The sequence below is a fragment of the Xenopus tropicalis genome, chromosome 8 (genome assembly GCF_000004195.4).
Source record: "Xenopus tropicalis strain Nigerian chromosome 8, UCB_Xtro_10.0, whole genome shotgun sequence".
NCBI lineage: Eukaryota > Metazoa > Chordata > Amphibia > Anura > Pipidae > Xenopus > Xenopus tropicalis.
In genome coordinates, this window is record NC_030684.2 from 110689178 (window position 1) to 110711645 (window position 22468).

Genomic DNA, 22468 nt, shown 5'->3' on the forward strand with positions numbered 1-22468 from the left:
GTGGCTTTTGGCAGAGAGCCCAGAAAACATAACAGGCAACACCTACACTTCGATACAATTGTAACTAAACAGGTCTCTTGGGGGAACTGAGACTTGCAGCTTAAAGGAGAACTACACCCTCCCTGGCTATAAAAGCCCCCTTAACTGGCCTGCCTCTACCCCCCTCTTCTCTCCCTTATCGCATAGTCTCTAAGTTTAAAAACTGTCCCTATCGCTAACCCCAACCTAAAAGAGCAGCACAGCTGCGTACCTAGCCGACATGTTCGCTGCAAGCAAGCATTCTTCGGGTCTCACCACTAACACAGACCCTGCTTGTGTATGTGCAGTTTAAGCTGATTTCCTTCTACCCCCAACTGTGCAATTTTGCTCCAGGCCCCAACTATTTTCAATTTCTCACCTGACATATTTCTTGCTGCTAATGAGCTTTCTCATATTCTCAAAGAATGAGTGCCCAATTTATTATCCAAACCAACTTCTAAACACTATATCATGACTATCCTGATGCATTAAAATTGGGCCTTTGCCTTACCCTATTACTTAACTTGGTCAGTTTTTTACTTTCTAATTAAATATAAAGTAGTATTTACTAAAATTCTGATATCTACAGGCTGTCTGACTTCCTTGATGGAACTGTCAATTTACCTATTCTGTATGCTAATGTAAAAACTGCCCTTAATAATTTTTCCATGTGTTCCTTATTTACAAACTTTATAAGGTTGAAACATATGAGATCAAAACACTTATCTGGTATTGTCTCTCGCTTATCCTTTGTTGCACCCACCAACTACTCCAACCTTTCATGATTTGCTAAAAACTGTTGCTTGGGTTTGTGGAACCATATAATATTGTGCAAAATGCAATACCAGCTAACTACTAACCAACTACTACTAACCAACTCTCTTTACTGTGCTTCTATCTAACCATCTTTATTATCCACTGGGGTTTTTTGCCTTCCTCTGGATCAACTAGAAGTTAGGCATTATGGTTGAACGTGATGGACGTACGTCTTTTTTCAACCTAACTTACAATGTTACTATGCTTAACAATTTGCAAACATTTTTTTTAGAAACTTAGCCCTTTCAACCTTTTCAGTTGGTAGCCTACATACCCCAGCTTCCATGCCAATTTCTATTCCTAGAAAAGACAACTTTGGTGATGGTTCTACTTTTTCTCAGCTGCAAAAGGGGTGCCAAAATGCCTTAAAGGAACAGTAACACCAAAAAATTCAAGTGTATAAAAGAAATTCCCATATAATGTCCTGCTGCCCTGCATTGGTACAACTGGTGTGTTTGCCTCAGAAAGACTACTATAGTTTATATAAGTAAGCAGCTGTGTAGCCATGGGGGCAGCCATTCAAAGGAGAAAAGGCACAGGCACTTAGCAGATAACAGATGAAACACTATTGTATTCTACAGTGCTTATCTGTTATCTGCTATGTAACCTGTGCCCTTTCTCCTTTTTTCCAGCTTGAATGGTTGCCCCCGGGGCTACACACCAGCTTATAATATATAAAATATAGTAGAGTTACTGTAGCAAACACACAACTTTTACCAGTGCAGGGCAACAGTACATTATATTTCATTTACTTTAAAACTCTTTAATTTTTTGGTGTTACTGTTCCTTTAATAAAGCTTCCAGGTGAGAAAATAACCCCTAACCCACCACTTTCTGACCACTACTAGAAAGTCATCTAAGTAGTGGGCTATGGTGCTGTAGCCTAACTTAGCTTCCAAACACCAATGAATGAAAGTTATTAAACATTTACAAAATGCACAGGATATCATACAACCCATATGGATGTTAAGGCAGCAGCGTCTATATCAAATTTGGCTTTCTTTTTTTTTGCACCCCTGCTATTTGTGTTTACCAACACAAGCGCTTGATTAGGTGACTAATATTGCAATGCACATCTTTGTAAAAACTGTCATTAACAGAACTTGCTTTAAAGGTATGATAAATGCTGTATTACTTGAAGTTTACCTGCCTCTTTATAGGTACCACCCGTACTGTGGATATACCAAGCCTGCTATTGAGGGCTGTATAAATAGCCTACCACTCTACCCAGACAAATTTTCTTTCCAGTTTTTTTTTGTGTAATTCCCCCCAGGATTATCATACGCTGGCTATAATTTATCTATTTTATTAAGAACCTTTCTTAACATATTTAGCAGCTTGCCTATCAGGATACCTGCTTAGCCATAGAATTAAATAATTCAATTATCTACTTTAATTCGTTTGGTGCCTTTTCAGTATTACTCTGAAATGATTTACATGTCTAGTCTTTCTTTTGTCTTTGAACAATCCACTTGCCCCCATAAACAGAATCAATGTGTACATTTACAATTTGCACCCCTTTTAAACTTGATCTTATTAAAAACCCAAACTCATAACCTCATTACCTTCTAATTTCCCTTAACTCTCTGCCATGCTAGGACCATACATTCCACCATATGTAGTAAATGTGTCATACACAGTGGACATGCTTGACAATATTAGAAGAGTTTTGGGGTGTCAAACAAATAACATTTCATATATATTATAAACTCTTTTTAAACCATTCTGGCATTATCTTGTCCCTACCTTTAACCTCATATTTCCTTTGTTTTCTCATATAAGCATCTATAGTTGTCCAAAGTAAGTCCAAAAACTTCCTGGCTGTATTTTTAATGCCTTTTTTGTCAAAAGGCATTAAAATAAAAAAAACACTAACAAGATATGGAAAAAAATCTAACCTTGAACCAAATCCGGTATTCAGTGCATCCCTAATAACTAATGGTCCTACTCCCTGAAATCCAATGCTGGAACCAGGACAAAGCAGTCATTTTCACTGTATCAAAAGCTTTGAACAACATCTGTGGCAGTGTTACTTATTAGCAGTTCAACCAAATGGCACTAGATGGGGCTGTGTAATTCCCCATGCTTGAGAAACGCTCAAACCTAACTGCAAAATACTTTTTTTCATAATAAAATGTAATTCTAAATACCTATCCAATATACATTCATTATAAATGTTGAGTTATTTTAAAGTTAATTGTAAATGTTTTTGTTATTTAAAGCAATGTTTGGCTGTTATTTGTTCTCTGCAGGGGCAATTCTATGCCCTGTGTCACCCTAAGACGGCTGCTGTGATGCCACCCCCTTCTCCCCAGTGCTTACCTTTCCTGCACCAGAAGGGATGCATTGCTAATGCAATGCTTAAGCCTGTGTTTTTGGAACTCTGCACTCTGCACACTGACCTGCAATCAGTATGTGTGGGTGCTGGTCTCAACAGTCCAGCTCTTTCCATATGAATGTAATTCTGCCTGCATTTGGCAGTAGTGATGAGTGAAATTTTTTGCCAGGTTGCTTGGTAGAAAAAAAAGTTGTGTATTTATGAGAGCAGGCTGGGGAGGCAAGTAAACGCTCCTACATGTCCCCATAACTTGCACATCATTCAAACATGCACATTAAGAATTGCCAGAAGGCTGTGTGCAAAGAAACCCTGTCCCATAGCAGGCAGTAAGTATAGGGTTGTTTTGCATCCGCTGGAGCTGCTCTCTGCACCTTGCTTGCAGGGCATATATAAATGTGGCTCTGAGTGTGCTGCATAGAAATCACTGCCTGAGCTTTTAGGCAAGAAGCTGCACTGTGGAGTAGGTTCGCATTGTAGTTTGGCGGAGTTCTGTTTTATTCATATACTGTATGCAGCACAACTCACATACACGACAGAGCTCTATATTCAGACTGGAGCCTAACCCATGATTGATAATGCCATTGATGGTACAACAGGGCAATCCAATTTCCAGTTGGAGGGGCTGGATTCTGTTTTTCCAAAAGATAATTCCGGCCTTCAGCCAACCTTAGGATTTCACTTAAATTGTGTTACTATTTTAATATAATCTGGTACCCCTAAATAGAAACTGTTGGACCCCCAACACCCCCCCCCCAAGCATGAAAAAAGTTCCTAGGGGTTGATTAATAAAGGCTGTGATTAGCTATTTGGTAGCCCAATGTCAGTACACATGGTTTTTATACAAAAAAAAATGAGCACCACATCCAAATGGATAGTGAGCAACATGTTGCTTGTGAGCCACAGGTTGGGGATCACTGGTCTAGGTAGTGAGAAGTAAAAAGCATGTGGCCCTCAACTGCCTCCATCCCTGCAGGTGCATAACCATTGCTCCCAACTGTCACGATTATCGCGGGACAGTCCCTCTTTTGACAGCTCAACCCGCAGTCCCGAATTCTTACTGAAAAGTCCCACATTTCCCTTTAATCTCTTGTACTGAAGCTAAAAAGATACAAATTTAATTAAAAGTAGCTTTTGGCTGAGAGACCAGAAAGTTAAACAATCTTCACCTGCATTTAGATACAAATGTTTCTCACATTAAATTAAAAAGTATCTTTTGGCAGAGAGCCAAGAAATCTAAGAGCTTCACCTGCACTTAGAAACATTGTTTACCACATTTAATTAAATAATTGGGCTTTTGGCAGAGAGTCCAGAATGTTAACAAGCCACACCTGCACTGAGATACAGTTGTAACTAAAGCTGGCCATACATGCACCGATAATATCGTACGAAACCTCGTTTCGTACGATATTCGGTGCGTGAATGGCAAGTCGGCGAGTCGACCGATATCGCAGGAAGCTGCTGATATCGGTTGACTCGCCGATCGGGCCAGTTAAAAGATTTTGATCGGGTGCCATAGAAGGCGCCAGACCAAAATCTGCCTTCAGCGCTGAATCGGCAGAAGGAGGTAGAAATCCTATTGTTTCTACCTCCTTATCTGCCGTTTCAGCCCTGAACGGTTTGTGGCTGATTGTACGATCTTGTACGATCGCAAATCGCCACGTGTGTGGCCACCTTAATAAGCTAAACAGGTCTCTTGGGGGAACTGAGACTTGCAGATTAAAGGGCAATTTCAGCTTTTTTAACAAAACTGTAATAACACATAAAACAAGATCCCGAAACCCCCAGAAATGTGTTCAAACTTTAAATAACCTGACAAATGTAGTCAAATGGGAGTGGTATTTAGGGGGTGTGCTTGCAAAGATGGGCGTGGTCAAAATCATTTTCGCTGCACTGCGTGCGCCATTTCTTTTTGTCCCTCTTTCCATTTTCAAAATGTTGGGAGGTACGGCATAACATCAGCACAGACCCTGGAGCAAAAGGTCACAGCAAGGGCTGGGCTGATGTGCAATTTTAAGATATTTCTGAGAAACTTATCCTCTTTGGTGGTCTTAAAAAGACTCTGCTGTGTCATCCTGTAATTTCTATTCATGTCACTATTTCTGTGTAATTTTTTTTGTGGTTGCTTAAAGAAATAAATAGCTGAGCAATCACTAAAAAGGGGCGAAAAGTGATAAAGACTGCAGAATATATAAGTTTCTGGCTGCAGTACCCTCAACACAAAATTGGTTCTAATAAAGCATTAGAACTGGCTCCATATGTCCTTCTTATGGCCAAGAATATCTGAACGCGCTTTGTATTGCTGACATTAACTTTGCTGCCACCTCCTGGCATCATAATGTGACAAATGTAAGGATATGTTTAATTGTTAGATTGTAAGATCTTTTGGGCAGGGCCCTCTTCTTGTATTGATTACTATATTTTTTAAATCTTTTCTAATATGTTTAACTTATTCACCCATTAATTGTACAAAGTTACAGAATCTGTGGGAATTTTATAAATACGTCAATAATAACGCACTGAGAAGGAGCATCCACACTGAAAGCAAGTTGGTCGGTCAGTGATCATTACCTCAAACAGGATGTGGTACAACCAACACTGCTGTATAGATCTGACTTTGATGTAGGCAGGCAGAATTAACTACAACGTCATGGATGTAATTTTTTTAAAAATATAATTTGGTTTGAAAAAATATATTTTTAGCTAGCAGCAGAATAAGTTAGGACCACCGTATGGGATTTACCTTGATGTGGTATGGTGGCTTGTCAATTTCATCATCATGAACTAAAACCCGCTGTTTTTGAATGTATACACACTTACACAGTCACTAAGTTACTAGTAAAACAGGGGACCGGGAATGTGCATTGATCAATCCCCTCTCTTTTGTATGTCTTTAGCTTCCATTCATTGTACTTTATTTAGTATTTGATTGCAGTCTTACTCATTAAAGTTATAAGCACAAACTAATTTATGTTGGAGACTCATTTACTAAAAAGTGCAAAAAATTGTCTAATTTTCATGCAATGCTCTTAGTATTGTATGGGTGCAACATGTATAGGGAGCCCTTGTGCTCCTGGGCAGTTCACCCTCTGCTGAGTGTTTAAGCGTGTGCAGAGCTTTGTGCCCAGTACTATGCCCAGGGATTATAAATAAATCCTTTTAACACAGTAATATGTTTGTAACACTAAAATAATCCACCATATTCTGATAATATAACCATGGGATTCTGGGAGAGCACCTAGGTTGATTGCTTCAAAGATAGGATCCAGGCCCAGACTGACCATCTGTGGGTTCTGGCAAATACCAAAGGGGTTTCTGTTAGATGCCATAGGGAGTTACTATTTAGTGTTCTGGTGATAGGTTTGCCACCTGTCTGGTTTTGACCTGGACACCCTGGTTTTTCAAGGGTCTGTCTGAATAAAAACCTTCTGCCTGGTTTCTCACATTTTGAAAAACAGGCAGAAATCCCCAGAATTGCATCCAGAGGACACAATTACTCCACCAATGACATCTTCATGTTGCCAGAAATGTCATCATGTGATGATTTGTGTGATGACATCAGCAGTTTGCAGGGTGAAGTCGGCACTTTCATCACACGCCCACTTCTTGTCTGGGTTTATAACTTGGCAAAGGTGGCAACCCTACCTAGTGGGGCTGTTCAGATCTGATAGGATCACAAAGTCCTGCTGGAAACACAGACGGCTCTGTGACAAAGGGTAATACCCTGTGCAGTAGCACACACGTGACCCCAGATTTACTGGAACTTGCGCATAGAAGAGCTTGTGGTTTCCTTATTTCGTGCCACCCTTACTTTCAAATCCGTATAGCCCTTCCTACAAAGGGGAAGTCCGGGAAACAGGAAGCATTCCTGCAAGCTGAGGAGAGTTGGGAAATACAGTACTTATAACCTATGTCAGGGAGATTAGTGTCTGGGAGAGACAGCGGGGCTGAATCATTTCATTTTTCTCCCACAGCAATTCTGTCTAGGCGACTGCCATTTAAACACAGTTTGTGCCGTTAGCTTTAATGTTACATGCCTTTATTGTGTTGGTAAACTGAAGAAAAGTTATTTTTTTTCACAGCTGACCTTCTTTTGTCAGTTGTGCTCAAAAAATATCTCCTCCAAAAACTAAACAAACCTTCTTTTTACCTGCAATAATAAGAGAACAAGGCTCATTTATAAACAGTAGGCAAATTTGCACCTGGGCAGTATCCCATAGCAACCAATCAGTGCTGTTTTGAGCCAGCTGCAAGAAGAACAATGAAATCAATCATCTGATTGGTTGCCATGGGTAACTGCCTAGGTGTAAATTTACCCAGTATTGGGGATTCACCGAATACATTCCATTCCCATATACCAGTGATCCCCAACCAGTAGTTTGTGAGCAACATGTTGCTCCCCAAGCAGGTGCTTATTTTTGATTTCCTGGCTTGGAGGCAAGTTTTAGTTGCATAAAAACCTGGCATAATGCCAAACAGAGCCTTCTATAGGCTGCCAGTCCACATAGGGGCTACCAAATAGCCAATTATAGCTCTTATTTGCACCCCCAGGAACTTTTTCCATGCTTGTGTTGCTCCCCAACACTTTTTCCATTTGAATGTGGCTCACGGGTATAAAAGGTTGGGGATCTCTGCCATATACATTCCAACATCAAGGATTTGGCTGAATAACAAACTGAATGCTGATTGGGAAGGGTAAATGTCACCACATGTGGCAAAAAATTTCCCACTATTGTGTTACTGTGACAAAAAGTTACATGATTTTTAGAATTCGGATTCGGTTTGGCCAGGACCATGGATTTGGCCGAATACTGAACCGAATCCAAAATTCTGTGCATCCCTAGTATCTATAAATGGCCCCCATTACCTTGTACTCGATTATTATTATTATTGTTATTTATAAAGCGCCAACATATTCCGCAGCGCTGTTCAATAAGTGGGTTTCATACACTGGACATACAGAGTAACATATAAAGCAATCAATAACCGATACAAGAGGTGAAGAGAGCCCTGCCCAAAAGAGCTTACAATCTACAAGGAGAAAGGGCTGAGACACAAGGTGTGGGAATGGGCATGACCAGAGTTGTGAGAGGTGTGGCACAGGGTATTGCTTTTAGCAGCACACTGAGGTTATGTTAAACTAGATTAGGGTAAGCTTCTCTAAATAAATGCGTTTTTAGAGATCTCTTGAAGGCAGAAAGATTGGGAGAAAGTCTGACAGTTTGTGGGAGTGAATTCCAGAGAAGGAGTGCAGCCCTTGCAAAGTCTTGAATGCGAGTGTGTGAGGAGGGAATGAGAGAGGAGTTGAGGAGCAGGTCAGTAGAGGAGCGTAACAAGCAGGTTGGATGGTACCTAGAGATAAGTTCAGAGATGTAGGGTGGGGCAGAGTTATGAACTGCGGGCTTGGATAGGGGAAAGAGAACCTGTTCGGTCTTAGAGAGGTTTAATTTAAGGTAACGTTGGGACACCCAAGTGGAGAAGACACGAGTTAGAAGCTCTGGGTTGAGATCAGGAGAGGAAAGATAGATCTGAGTATCATCAGCATAGAGGTGGTACTGAAAGCCAAAAGAATTGATTAGTTTGCCAAGTGAGGAGGTATAGAGAGAAAATAGTAAGGGGCCCAGGACAGAGCCTTGAGGAACCCCGACAGAAAGAGGCAAGGGAGAAGATGATTGCCCATTGTAAGAGACACTGAGGGATCAATCTGAGAGATAAGATGAAAACCAGGATAAGGCAGTGTCACGAAGGCCAAGAGAGCAGAGAGACTGGAGGAGAAGATGGTGATCCACAGTGTCAAAAGCAGCAGAGAGATCGAGAAGTATTAGTAGCGAGTAGTGTTTTTTGGCTTTAGCCGATAGGAGGTCATTTGTTAGTCGGGTTAGAGCAGTTTCGGTGGAGTGTTGTTGTCTAAAACCAAATTGTAGGGGATCCAGGAGGTTATTGTCAGAGAGGATTAGCGTCAGTCGGTTGTAAACTAGGCGCTCGAGCAGTTTGGAGATGAATGGTAGCAGAGAGATAGGTCGGAGGTTAGTAGGATTGGAGGGATCAAGGGAGGGTTTTTTCAGAATAGGGGTTACAAGTGCATGATTCAGTTGGGAGGGAAAGATTCCAGTAGAGAGTGAGAGACTGATAACAAAGCTGCATGGATCCGTGGTGGTGGCAAAATATTTGAATTTGTTTTTTAAATGTTTAAATGTTTTGAGAACATTAATATGGTGATCCAAATTTCAGACCATTTACCTGCAAAAGAAAAGACAAAATGATAGATAATATAAGTTAAGAAATATGGATAAGACATGTGACAAACCACATCTAAAATCCTACCTGCAACCCACTGGGTACCTGTTTTTCTTGCACACTGACACTGCAGGACTCTAGCATATAGGCTTATCGCTCTAGCACCTGTGCCTCAGGAATCCATAAATGACCCTTATAGTGTTATGTGCGTTAAAATAAAAAATCTCTAAATTTCCATTCACTTTAATCATTTCACAAGCTTTTGTGAGCATCTATAGATCAATGAAATATATATCTTTCATCTGCAATGTGCTCAACTTCCTTATACACTTCATCTGAGAGGTGTAACCTAAATGTAAATAAGTCACTGAAAAAAGGTGCAAGAAGCAGCGGCAGATACCAGTGCTACTGCAAACATGGCAGACCGCTTAGCAAGTAGATAATCCATTTTCTAGGTGACAGAACTAAATGGCAGGTGTCAAAAGTACTAGAGCCATTTGTCAGTTGTAGAAAAAAAAGAGGCAGTGAAGCACTGAAAAATATGCAAAAGATTGAAATGCAAGGCCAAGAAGGAACCGAGACTCTCTGTAGCTGAATATTTATGTCAGTGGAAACCACAGTATGATAATTTCCCAACCACAAGCCAGTTGACTGCCTCCCCTTAGTACACTACAGACAAAAGACTCACAAAGTGAAAGTCAACCTGCTCACAGCAGAATAGCATTACCACTACAACGTTACTGACCCAATGGACTCCACAGACATGGATGGGAACCCTAGCTGCATGTGACATGAAGCTTGATGGAAGAGGTAGGTGAAAAGGCTGGAGTGTGCATAGCTTGTAAGAATAGGGTGGCTAGGTTGGGATTCTTACAGAGTCGCAGGCCTCATCTTACCATGAACTGTGAGCTGGGCCCTATAACCTTCATAGCTTGCTTTCTACATTGGATAACATTTAGAGAGGATTGCCAATAACTGATGTCACCAAGTCTGACTTGAGATTTAGCCTGTGGTTTACCACTCATTATTCTCATTTTCTACAGTTTAGAAAATGTCTCACATTTTCATAATATATACCATGCCTGTAAAGGTAGTAATTCACAATAATTCAGAATATGATACCCACAAATCAGTTCTAAATGCTGGGCTTTAGTGATATGACTCCTTTACCTTGCAAATGGGAGGTTAGTCTAATCATTAATACATATATTAAGCTTTATGTTAATAGGTTAAAGATGTAAAGGTTCCAGAGGGGTAAACTATAGTGAGCCTATTCACTGACTAAGTAAGACATATTTTTATAGCTCTTAAAATAAACATGATTATATTGTAAATTAATATTTCTAATCTGATGTGAAACTGAGTTGTTGCAATAGTCTGGGAGATTTGGACCAAACTTGCTCTCATTCAGTCATGCAGTTTAAAGTGGCCCTAGAAGGCACTGCAGGGGATTTTGTCAAAGAGAATTATTAGCCTGTATGTTTTTATGTAGCAATAAAATGTATGAAATGCATCTGTCTATATTTATACTAACATGGCTTGGAAGTGGCAGAGTTTTCATTCAGCCTTAAACATGAGCAGTATCACTAATTTGCACAAAGGCCAATAATTTATAGCAGCCCTTTGCTTCCCCTGAGATATGGATCTTAATGTTAAATAAACCCCTACATCTAAAGGGCCTATTTTTACAAAGGGAATTGGACCAGCTGGCCCTGGATATGATTCCAGTCACACAAAGAATATGAATGACACATTTTTCCACTGTATCTGTAATTAGTGGTTAAAGATAAGTACAAAAAAGTTGGGTAATATAGCCAATGATACATATTTCCATGGAAATCACAGAATACCACAACAGTTCGGAACTGTATATTCACTATGGAAACGTCCACTAACAGGCTGAACAAAACATAAAGTAGAAAAACTGTATATGGTGACCTTTCAGGCACAGGAGCAGTGAGTGTGCAAAAGTGTGTTCTGTACCAGAAAACAAAGAGGACTCATTCAGTGGTCCTGAGGGTTCTTGTGTTCCAATGTATAGAAATACTGTATAACAAATGGGTATGTGGCTTCAGTGTTAATTAAGTCATTATTTAGAGAAGGGGACACATGAACTGTACTGTGGCCTATGTAGGAACTAAGGCCCTGTATGTTGTGCAAGAGGGTCTCAGTTCCTTGGCATTGTTCAGGATTACATACAAAGGATTGCTGAATGTTACCATCTCCGTGTAAAAAAACATTTAGGGTCACATTAACACTTGATAATAACCACGTGACATGTCACTTTTAAAAATTCATATTCAGATGCACTCTTTTCAGCCATTCACAGAAGTAGACTAATTTGATTCCAGAGTAGTAACCAATAGAAAAAACTCAGTAATAAGGAGTTCACAGTCAACAGTGGTAAGACTAAAGATGGCATACATGGGCTGATAAAAGCTGCCTGCACGGCCTCTCCAGACAACTTGAAAACATGGTGGCCTGTGTATGGGGCCTCCAATTGACCCGTCTGACTAATATCTGTCTAAAAATCAGGATTGTTTTTGAAAAATTTCACACCTTGTCTAACAGGTCTTTTTAGGATCACAATATGATCCGAACATTTGCCCCTGTCCAACAAATTCAGCCCAATCTGGCCCAAGCTGTGGGTGTCCAAGTCTGAGAGACCTTGCCTTGCCTGCTTAACAAAGCAAATGTATAGTTTTTTTGCCCCCCACCTACATGGAAAACCTACTTTTGTCACCATGTGTATGTAGAAACAGACAAGGGACAAGATTATCATCAATTTGTTTAGCTATTACAGCAATTCAGGTATAGGTTATCCAACAGGGACTAACTGGAACAAAAGTTTTTGTGTTTGCTATTGGCAAAATCTTGTTGTTCAGTCATGGTGGGAGTGGTTAATTCTTGGCAATGATGATGATGACTGTGCTTGCCAATCAAACCTGAATGAATAAACTCTTCTCATTCTTACCTAAAGTGGTTGTAAGGCTGGTGGGATGAATATTCTCAAGGCATCCCTCAGCCTAAAACAACTGTCAAACACTAGTGAGTCCATTACATGTGTAATTTGGTCATGTGCAATTTACTCACTAAGGCATACTGACAATGAATAGTACGTGATGCCATATTCTTACAGGTAGATACAACAAAAGGACTCTGTGCTATGTTAGCAAAATGACACTTATTTAGGGAAATTCGAATATTTTTAGATATAATTTGCCACTTTAAAAACATTTCTTTTATTAGTTTAAGGTCTTCTGAATTTTTGGTTTCTAATCGCCCATGTTGCTGTTCAACGTGTGGTTGTTTCCCTTGAGCTCATAAAAAGGTTACAGGTTAATCAAAGAGTTTAAAAATGCAGCTTATTAAATTGCAGCCAGTTAGTATTTAGCCTTGCCATGTGTAACTGAATTTTACACCAGGGGAGACATACTCATGCCCCCCGGTATGATACTATGCATTCAATTTGTTTGTGCATATTTTTAATAATTAATTAAAAAATTAATACATTAATTTTTTGCTCAACCCAATTTCCATGATATCTGGCAGGAGTGTATAAATAATATTTAAAGATTTTTCTTCATCAAATGCAGAACAAATTAATTACAAAACAAGGTAAGGTGCAGTGCTGGGAGATCATGAACTGGGGGCATAATTAGCTATGGAATGCTGTACATGGATGGTGGTACATTAGCCCTTGATGCATTAATACAGGTATGGGACCTGTTATCCAGAATGCTTGAGACCTGGGGTTTTCTGGATAAGGGATCTCCATACCTTAAACCTGCTAAAAAATTATTTAAACATTAATTAAACCCAATTGGATTGTTTTGCCACCAAAAAGGATTAATTATATCTTAGTTGGGATCAAGTACAAGGTATTGTTTAATTATGTGATTTATTTCCTTAAAATGGAGCCTATGGGAGATGGCCTTTCGGTAATTCGGAACTTTCTGGATAACAGGTTTCCGGATAATGGGTCCCATACCTGTACAAACAAACAGTTTTTAACCTTTTCTCATCTGCTGCAGGTATGCATATGTCATATATAATGTGTATAATTTTGGGTGAGGTCTGGGTGTTGGCTATAAATATACGAGGCCTTAGGGAACCACCGAACTAGTCAACATCTGCACCAGCCAAGCCCACATTTTCACCAATGAGCAGTTAGCAGTTTGCCCCTTGCCGGGGCACTTAGTTTTCGTTATACCCAGAGGTGTGTAAAGAAATCGGATATTTTCTCACGGCTTTGTCAGCTGATTGTCAGTCTCTGATTCCTTAGTAATAGGCAAAGGGAAGAATAAAGCCCTCTTGCCAATGAAAAGAGTTAGAAGCAATGGGACTGCGCATTGTGTGCAGATAAAGCTGGTGTTGCCATGGCAAGTTTGTCAAAGTGCTGCCATGTAACTGAATCTTTGTGCGTATCATTCACGCAGTTAACTAAATGAGCCAGCGTCCTGTGAGTCATGCACAGCGTGCAAATGATGGCAATGCTGGAGAAACACCTACTTGCCTACCGTGATAAGTGGGCAAGTGAGCATTGCTAAGTGGCAATCATGCTTATGGGAACTCCAACGCCTTCCTGGATTTTGCATGAGGATAAAAAAGGAGTCAACTAGCCAGGATGGGGGGGAAGAGTTGGACATCTGCTATTTAACATTTTCAGAGCCACAGGCAAGAACGTCCTGTTTCTAGGAAAGGGTGGGGCGAGACTCTGCTATATTTTTGCTTTGCAGAGAGTGGAGATGTACACTGTAATTATCTACTGCAGGCATACAAACACTAGGGCAATTTTCCTAAGAAGTCAGCCCAAGGATCAGGAACACCTGGAATAAACCATTCAAACACAGGTATAACATAAAAACCTCACCTAAATAATGATGTACAGCTAAACCCCAGACCCACGTACTGTAAGGGCAGCAATGCTAACTGCTGTGCAGTCTGATGCGTAAGGCAAAACCTATTTCCCAGAGGCCCAGGCAAAATGGCAAAGGCCAGAGAGGCTGCTCTGTGCTCCCACAGATCTGCACTTTTTATTGGGCCTATAGGGGGAGCTGCTTGTGCATCAGTGTAATTAAAATGCTAGAGTGTGCTTTGAGTGCCTCCTACACTTTTTTTAGAAGCAAATTTTAAATTATTTTTCTTTGATTCCTACATGATCCCAATATTTTTAAAAATGTTTTTACTTGTGTCTTTTTCAAGAGTTAACAACAAAGTTTGTAATTTCATTATTCAATAGATAGAAATGTTGGAAACCTGTAGGGGGCACTCAGATCCCAAAGAACTACTATTCTTTCTTTCCCAAGCCACTGAAGCCTCTAATATATCTCCTATTTACAGAAAAGAGAATTTTAATGACTGTATACCCAATTGCATATTTGTAGCCTTCCTGGCAAAATAATGTACATGCAAGTACAATTGTCCACAATCACCCCACACACAAAAAAAATAACACCCCCTTGTCCTGAAAACAGAAAACATAGAACAAAGAACTTCCCCAACACAAGTCTGAAATCAGACGGCTCTCACATTAGCATAGTTTAATGTGTATGTTCAGCTTAGAGTGATGTTCAGTTATATCTGATACCCACGGAAACACCGGTTGGGTGAGTTTGGGTCACCAAATGAGGTGTGGGTCCAGGCAGGTCCAGTTGTCAGCATTCCCAGACCAGCCACCTTGAATGGGTTATATAAATCCTGTGAGCCCTCACTGTGTTAACATCAGTTACAGGCTCCTTCCTGAAGTCACTCGAGGGTTTGGGTTAAGTGTAAAGTTAGGGTCCATGGGCTGAGATGGGTGCGGGTCCCATAAGGATGGGGTGGGGTTGGGTGAGGGTCATTTAGTTTTTGTGACCCACACACAGGTAAGGACCGAGATTCAATACAGGCCCTGGGATTTCAAGCACAGAGAAGCCCAAACAGCCCACTAAAAGTGACTGTCTATGGCAACTTACAGCAACCCCTCTGGCATTTGCCAGAATCTACAGATTTCCTACGAGGCATATCTCTATACCCACAATTTCTTACAAGATTTCCCTTCCAACCCAACAGTCTGATATTGTATTTGAATACACAATGCAAAAGCTCCCCCCCCCAACCACCCTAAAATATGCAGAATTGTACTGGGTCTTACTGAGGCATACAGAAGAGAATGTTAGTTCACTGTCTATAACTGAGACTGTTGTATAATATGGAATGTACTGATCTTAGTGTTCACTGCATTTGTTTGCATATATTTTATTGTTTAAATCTGTACTGGGCATAAAGGTGTAAGATGCTGCTAATGTTAAAGAGATGACAATTAATTCTTCCAAACTAAACCACCTTTTACCATTCAGAATTGGAAATACTAAAATAAGCGCCGCCTTAAATGATCTTCTGTTTCCCAGTGGGCCTGTACCCATGGGAACAGAGACCAGCGCCAAACATAATAAAAATGGTCTTGTGTGTGCATAGGTCTCCATTCTCATTAGGAAACATGGGATTACTAAACTCACTTGATGCCGTTCAGCAGAACACATAGAACTACAATGTTTGGCAGACATATTTATATGTGGCCAGGGTCTGCACCAACAGTCACCAACAATTGTGCAACTGTCCCATGGCACAGGGTAGACATGTAAACAGAGTAGGATTTCAACCTAATATGCAGGAAAAGAAACCATAGTGAAAGATGCATGCCTTTCTCAGGCTGGAATACATCTACTGTATATTAACAAATGTCCCCAGATCTTATAAGATACATCGTATTTTGGCAGTTCTTTTGCTATGTCCATGGTCAGTTTATTGTATGCATTTAATATGAACTCAGTATAATGCTTTAATTACAGACTATTTGAATGTTATTCCTACTACCAGCATTTCGGTATGGTGGCTAAGCACTGGATGTAGCTTCACGACTAAACTCACAGCACCCTGCAATGTATACCAAGCACAGAGCTCACCCTAGGGTGCCTCCCTAAAAGGCACACTCACTATGCACAGAACCCACTTTATATCTGCCTTGAGACCAGTAGTGTAACAATACAGGAAGCAGACCTGTATCCTACAATTTTGTGTTTAGATCTCTGCTTGGTGGGTGCTACTCTGTACCGGGCACTTCCGAAGATTCTTTTTTGGGGGGGGGGGCTCACTAAAGCACTAAAGCTCACACTTAGGGGGTGATTTACTAAGACACAAATTCGAATCCGAATTGGAAAAATTCCGATTGGAAAACGAACATTTTGCGTCTTTTTCGTATTTTTTGCGATTTTTTTCGGCACCTTTACGACTTTTCGGAAATTGTCGCGACTTTTTCGTTACCAATGCGATTTTCGCGAAAAAACGCGAGTTTTTCGTAGCCATTACGATTCGCTCGTATCTTGTCGCGACTTTTTCGTATTGAGCGCTCGTAAGCAGCGGCCGAAACTTTCAGACTTGCATGATTTTGGAAGCCTCCTATAGGACTCAATGGCACCCTGCAGCTCCAACCTGGCCCAAGAAAAGTCCCCATACTGAAGCTTGAATGAATCCGAACGCTACAAAAAATCGCAACATTTTGCACAACTTTTGGAATGGCTATGAAAAAGGCGCGACTTTTCGCGCAAGTTTTAACGCTACGAAAAAATCGCCAGATTTTACGCAACATTCGGATGGCAACGAAAAAGTCGCGATAATTTTCCGAAAAAATCGGCAAATACCGATCATTACGAAAAAAACGCAATCGGACGCATTTGGCCGGTTCGTGAGTAATATCAACTCTAAACTCTGAAAGAGTAATGCACCTTTGCAGAAAAGATGGACTGAATACATAATTTTTGCAATCAGCTGAATGCCAAGCCCTCAGTAAAATGTTCAAATTACAAATGAACCAAAGCGGTACACTAATTTGCCTAATCGCATTTGAGCACAATCCAGAAAAAAAGTGGCAAGAAGTTTTAGGGGAAAGACAACCTTGTTAGTTTAGGTATTTTTCCCCGAGCAGCCTTTGTCAAATTCTGCCTGTGGAATAGTGATTTAAAATTCTACTCTCAGCATAATTCTCCCGGCCATAGCATAATGGTCTGCTCCTTAGCAAAACATTCATGTCTGTCAACATGTTTCAATCATTAGAACTATTAATCAGTTGTCTGAACACTGCGGCCTGAGTACAACCTGAGTGTAATATACAGCCTGAGTATAATGAAGTCGTGCCATATAGATCTACTAGTGTGTCTTTATTGTGAGGATGCTGTTAGTGCCATGCAAAAACGATCTATTGTTCTTAATTATTAAAATGATTAATATGTTCTATTATTAATATGAACAGTAATTACCCCAGAAGCCCATGGCACATGAAGTAGGGGAATGTAATAGAATAGAATAGATCACAATCTGCCTTTTGGGTATTACTGTATTACACATTGAATCATGCAGCCCATTCATATAAAGCTCAGTGTATTTTTACATAGCAGCGTGGCAACATTTACTATTCCTAGCAACCTTTTGCAAGGCTCCATGTGCCTTCCTACCTGAAATGTTCCTCATTTGAATTAATTATGATCAAAGCTATGGATATTATACAGCCTGATCATCGCTTCTCAATTAAATGCTACTTGGTAGAGAATAAAATCTCATCTTAATAACTCAACTGCTACACAGTTTCCTCCTGAGCAATGTAATTCTTTATCCTCAGGATAATCGTTGTCTCTTTTGTCAGAATAATCCAGTCCTTCTAACTATATCCCTTACTATTAACTCAAAGGCCACTATTTCTATAGTGATTCACTATCTGCACTCTCTGCAATACATGCACACCTTAATGTTTCTATCTCAGCCACAATTATTTTATTATTACAGGGGTGGGATCCCTTATCCACAAATCAATTATCCAGAAAGCTCCAAATTATGTGATGGTCCTTTCACACAGAGTCTATTATATGCAAATAATTCTAATTTTTGAAAACTGTTTCCCTTTTTCTCTGTAATAATAATACAGTAGCTTGTACTTGACAGTAACTAAGCTGCATAAATATATAATGGTGCCAAAAGAATCCTACTGGATTTATTTTTTAAGTTATATTAAGCAGACTTAAGGTATGGTGATCCAAATTATGGAAAGATCTTTAAAACCTCAAGTGCCAAGAATTCTGGAAAACAGATCCTATACCTGTATTACTTCTGCTCTCACACTCATACTGTACTCCAAGTCATAAATACCACACCTTGTACCACACTCATGCACTGAATGGATCTTTCTTACAGTCACAGTGTATTCTCTATAAATTTCAAATACAGGTATCGGACCCCTTATCCGGAAACCCGTTATCCAGAAAGCTCCGAATTACGGAATGCCCGTCTCCCATAGACTCCATTTTAATCAAATATTTCAGAATTTTAAAACTGATTTCCTTTTTCTATGTAGAAATAAAACAGAACCTTGTAACTGATTCCAACTAAGATAGGCAATAGGCAGTCCCAAACCTAATCAATGGTTCCATCCTGATCTATATGTTCCATGGCCACATACAGTGGTGCCAAACTTATCCAGTCTTCTATAAGTACAAAGAATGATTCCAGCTGTATGAAGCCATTGCAGTCCTGCTCAAAATGTCCACTCTTGCAACAACATATTCCAAAAAGTCATCAGCTAATAAAATTGTTCTTGTAGGTAGTGATGAGCAAATCTGTCCCTTTTTGCTTTGGCGAAAAATTTGAGAGAATAGCCTGTGGGAAGGGACTGTGGCTCTGGGATAAAAGGTATAGTAGGGAGAGATGGTGCCAATAGTAACAGTGGGATAATTGCCCCTGTAAAGGGACTGTGGCTGTGGGATAGCAGGTATAGTAGCGAGAGATGGTGCCTATAGTAGCAGTAGGATAATAGCCTCTGGGAAGGGACTGTGGCTGTGGGATAGCAGGTATAGTAGGGAGAGATGGTGCCTATAGTAGCAGGGGGGGATAATAGCCTCTGGGAAGGGACTGTGGCTGTGGGATAGCAGGTATAGTAGGGAGAGATGGTGCCTATAGTAGCAGGGGGGGATAATAGCCTCTGGGAAGGGACTGTGGCTGTGGGATAGCAGGTATAGTAGGGAGAGATGGTGCCTATAGTAGCAGTAGGATAATAGCCTCTGGGAAGGGACTGTGGCTGTGGGATAGCAGGTATAGTAGGGAGAGATGGTGCCTATAGTAGCAGTAGGATAATAGCCTCTGGGAAGGTACTGTGGCTGTGGGATAGCAGGTATAGTATGGAGAGATGGTGCCTATAGTAGCAGTGGGGATAATAGCCTCTGGGAAGGGACTGGGGCTGTGGGATAGTAGGTATAGTAGGGAGAGATGGTGCCTATAGTAGCAGTGGGATAATAGCCTCTGGGAAGGGACTGTGGCTGTGGGATAGCAGGTATAGTAGGGAGAGATGGTGCCTATAGTAGTAGTAGGATAATAGCCTCTGGGAAGGGACTGTGGCTGTGGGATAGCAGGTATAGTAGGGAGAGATGGTGCCTATAGTAGCAGTGGGGGGATAATAGCCTCTGGGAAGGGACTGTGGCTGTGGGATAGCAGGTATAGTATGGAGAGATGGTGCCTATAGTAGCAGTGGGATAATAGCCTCTGGGAAGGGACTGTGGCTGTGGGAAAGCAGGTATAGTATGGAGAGATGGTGCCTATAGTAGCAGTAGGATAATAGCCTCTGGGAAGGGACTGTGGCTGTGGGATAGCAGGTATAGTAGGGAGAGATGGTGCCTATAGTAGCAGTGGGGGGATAATAGCCTCTGGGAAGGGACTGTGGCTGTGGGATAGCAGGTATAGTAGGGAGAGATGGTGCCTATAGTAGCAGTAGGATAATAGCCTCTGGGAAGGGACTGTGGCTGTGGGATAGCAGGTATAGTAGGGAGAGATGGTGCCTATAGTAGCAGTGGGGGGATAATAGCCTCTGGGAAGGGACTGTGACTGTGGGATAGCAGGTATAGTAGGGAGAGATGGTGCCTATAGTAGCAGTGGGGGGATAATAGCCTCTGGGAAGGGACTGTGGCTGTGGGAAAGCAGGTATAGTATGGAGAGATGGTGCCTATAGTAGCAGTGGGATAATAGCCTCTGGGAAGGGACTGTGGCTGTGGGATAGCAGGTATAGTATGGAGAGATGGTGCCTATAGTAGTAGTGGGATAATAGCCTCTGGGAAGGGACTGTGGCTGTGGGATAGCAGGTATAGTAGGGAGAGTCTTTAAGCAAAACATTAAGTATGTAAGAAAGTAAACATATAATTGGTTGCTATGGTTAAGTAGATCCTTCGCACATTTTTGCCTGCTGTTGCATTATGCCCATAGTCTGTAATCATAATGGGGCAGGGACCTGCTGTGCATGAACAATTCTATGTATAGCACTGCATATAATATGTATTACCCTATTAGAATAAAGATAGTAAGAATAAAAATCTAAGCACGAATTAAAGAAATTAATGATTCCGTTTTTTTCCCTGTACATCACAGTGCTATTTTATGATTCTCTGAATGCAAATGAAAGCTACTAATATTAATAAGTACCAGCCTAATACCAAAATGACACAAATTCAATTTTGTGCAGAAAAAAAAACAAAAATGAAAAAAAAATGCCTATCTATATATTTAAACATAATAGCTTTAGTGGCTAATTAAATAGTACTCAGCTAGAGAGCTATATGAACACAAAGGTGATATTAATAGGTAGCAGCTATTGATTGGGTGGGTAAAAGGAAAAACAAGTTAGCAGTATCAACAGGCAGAGACTGGAGCTTTCATTAGACATGGAAAGTGAGCGTCACGCACTTATTATCAGTGAGGACAGCTGTACTAATGAACAAGGAGCCTGTTTGAAGAATTAATCTCTTCTAAATGTCATTCTGATTCATCTTTACAATAAAGACTTCTGCAAGATACTCAGTGAGTTTCAAAAAAAAAAAAAAAGTCCATGTCAAAAGCTAAAGCATTAACCCTTCTCTCTGCCAAGACTGGTACTCTGGCAGCAAACGTGCAACATTTCCGGTGTGGTACCAAATGTATAGAATTCATTCAACATTTTTCATGAAAAGGTGCTTAAATAGCAGCATTTTTGTCAAACACCCAGACACTACATTTCATATTGCAGTGGGCATAGGAGTCACAGGGCATGGAGATATTTCTGTCTTTATTTTTTTATACCCACTGTGCCAATGGGGGGAGGAATAGTCCCTTCTGCCTGCTCTTCTAACTTTTACAATGTATGTGCCTTTATCAGATCACAGGTTTCTAAGCAACACTGATGTTGTTGAATTTTTTGCTTTTCAAGTGCAAATTCGTGACTAACTTCATTCACATTCAAATTAAGGTGCCAACCAGCAGGCACTCCAACTAAAAATTGTTTCACTTTCAGCAAGTCTTTTATTGCTATAAAGCATTTTTAGAGGGTCTGATAAATATCCTGCCCAACCCAAAAGTATAAGACCAGTTCCAAAGTAGCAGTGACTCCCATTGCAATGGGCATAGCATATGATATGGCACTAAGGCAGGCTGGCACCGGTGTGAGGGGAAAGCCCAAGCAGGAGAGCTGTATTTGATGACTGCATGATTTTTATGCTGCTTCAATCTTCAAACATCTTTCGAAATAGATGTTGTGTGCTGATCTGGTCACATGCCTAAAATACTGTAAAAATAAATTCTTCCTTTCAAAAATATAACATGAATTTAACATTTATCTGTAATTTCTCTAATGTAAATGCACCAGGATGTCAGCTTCATCTCTATTGCAACAGCTGCAGGAAGATGGTGAGTTCCAAAACACACCATAAGACCCAGAGACCATATTCAACATCCTAGGGCGAGACCGATCATTACTGATATAGCAGGCAGTCATTTCCATTTGCTCTGTTCCATGATGTACTCCTTCATTCTACTACAAAATGGAGTGAATTTGATTTACATTAATATATTCTTTGTATATATTACATATAGATATTGTTTGTATGCTTAGCTCTATGGCACTTCATTTTATTCATATTCATATTGGCACTCTCTAAAGCCATGTGGGAGACAATATAATACAGGTATAGGATCTACAGTATTATATGGAATGCTTGGGACCTGTCATTTTCCAGA

The 22468-nt window shown here is 40.4% G+C and overlaps 1 protein-coding gene across 1 annotated transcript in view; it reads left to right on the forward strand.

Moving 5' to 3' along the window:
* Positions 1-10045: 10045 nt before the first annotated feature.
* rasgrp1 (RAS guanyl releasing protein 1) overlaps positions 10046-22468 on the forward strand; it is a 61395-nt gene continuing 48972 nt past the window's right edge. The window contains exon 1 of the mRNA XM_031906824.1: positions 10046-10216. The gene's annotated coding sequence lies outside the window, so the exon portion shown is untranslated. The remainder of the gene's footprint in view (positions 10217-22468) is intronic.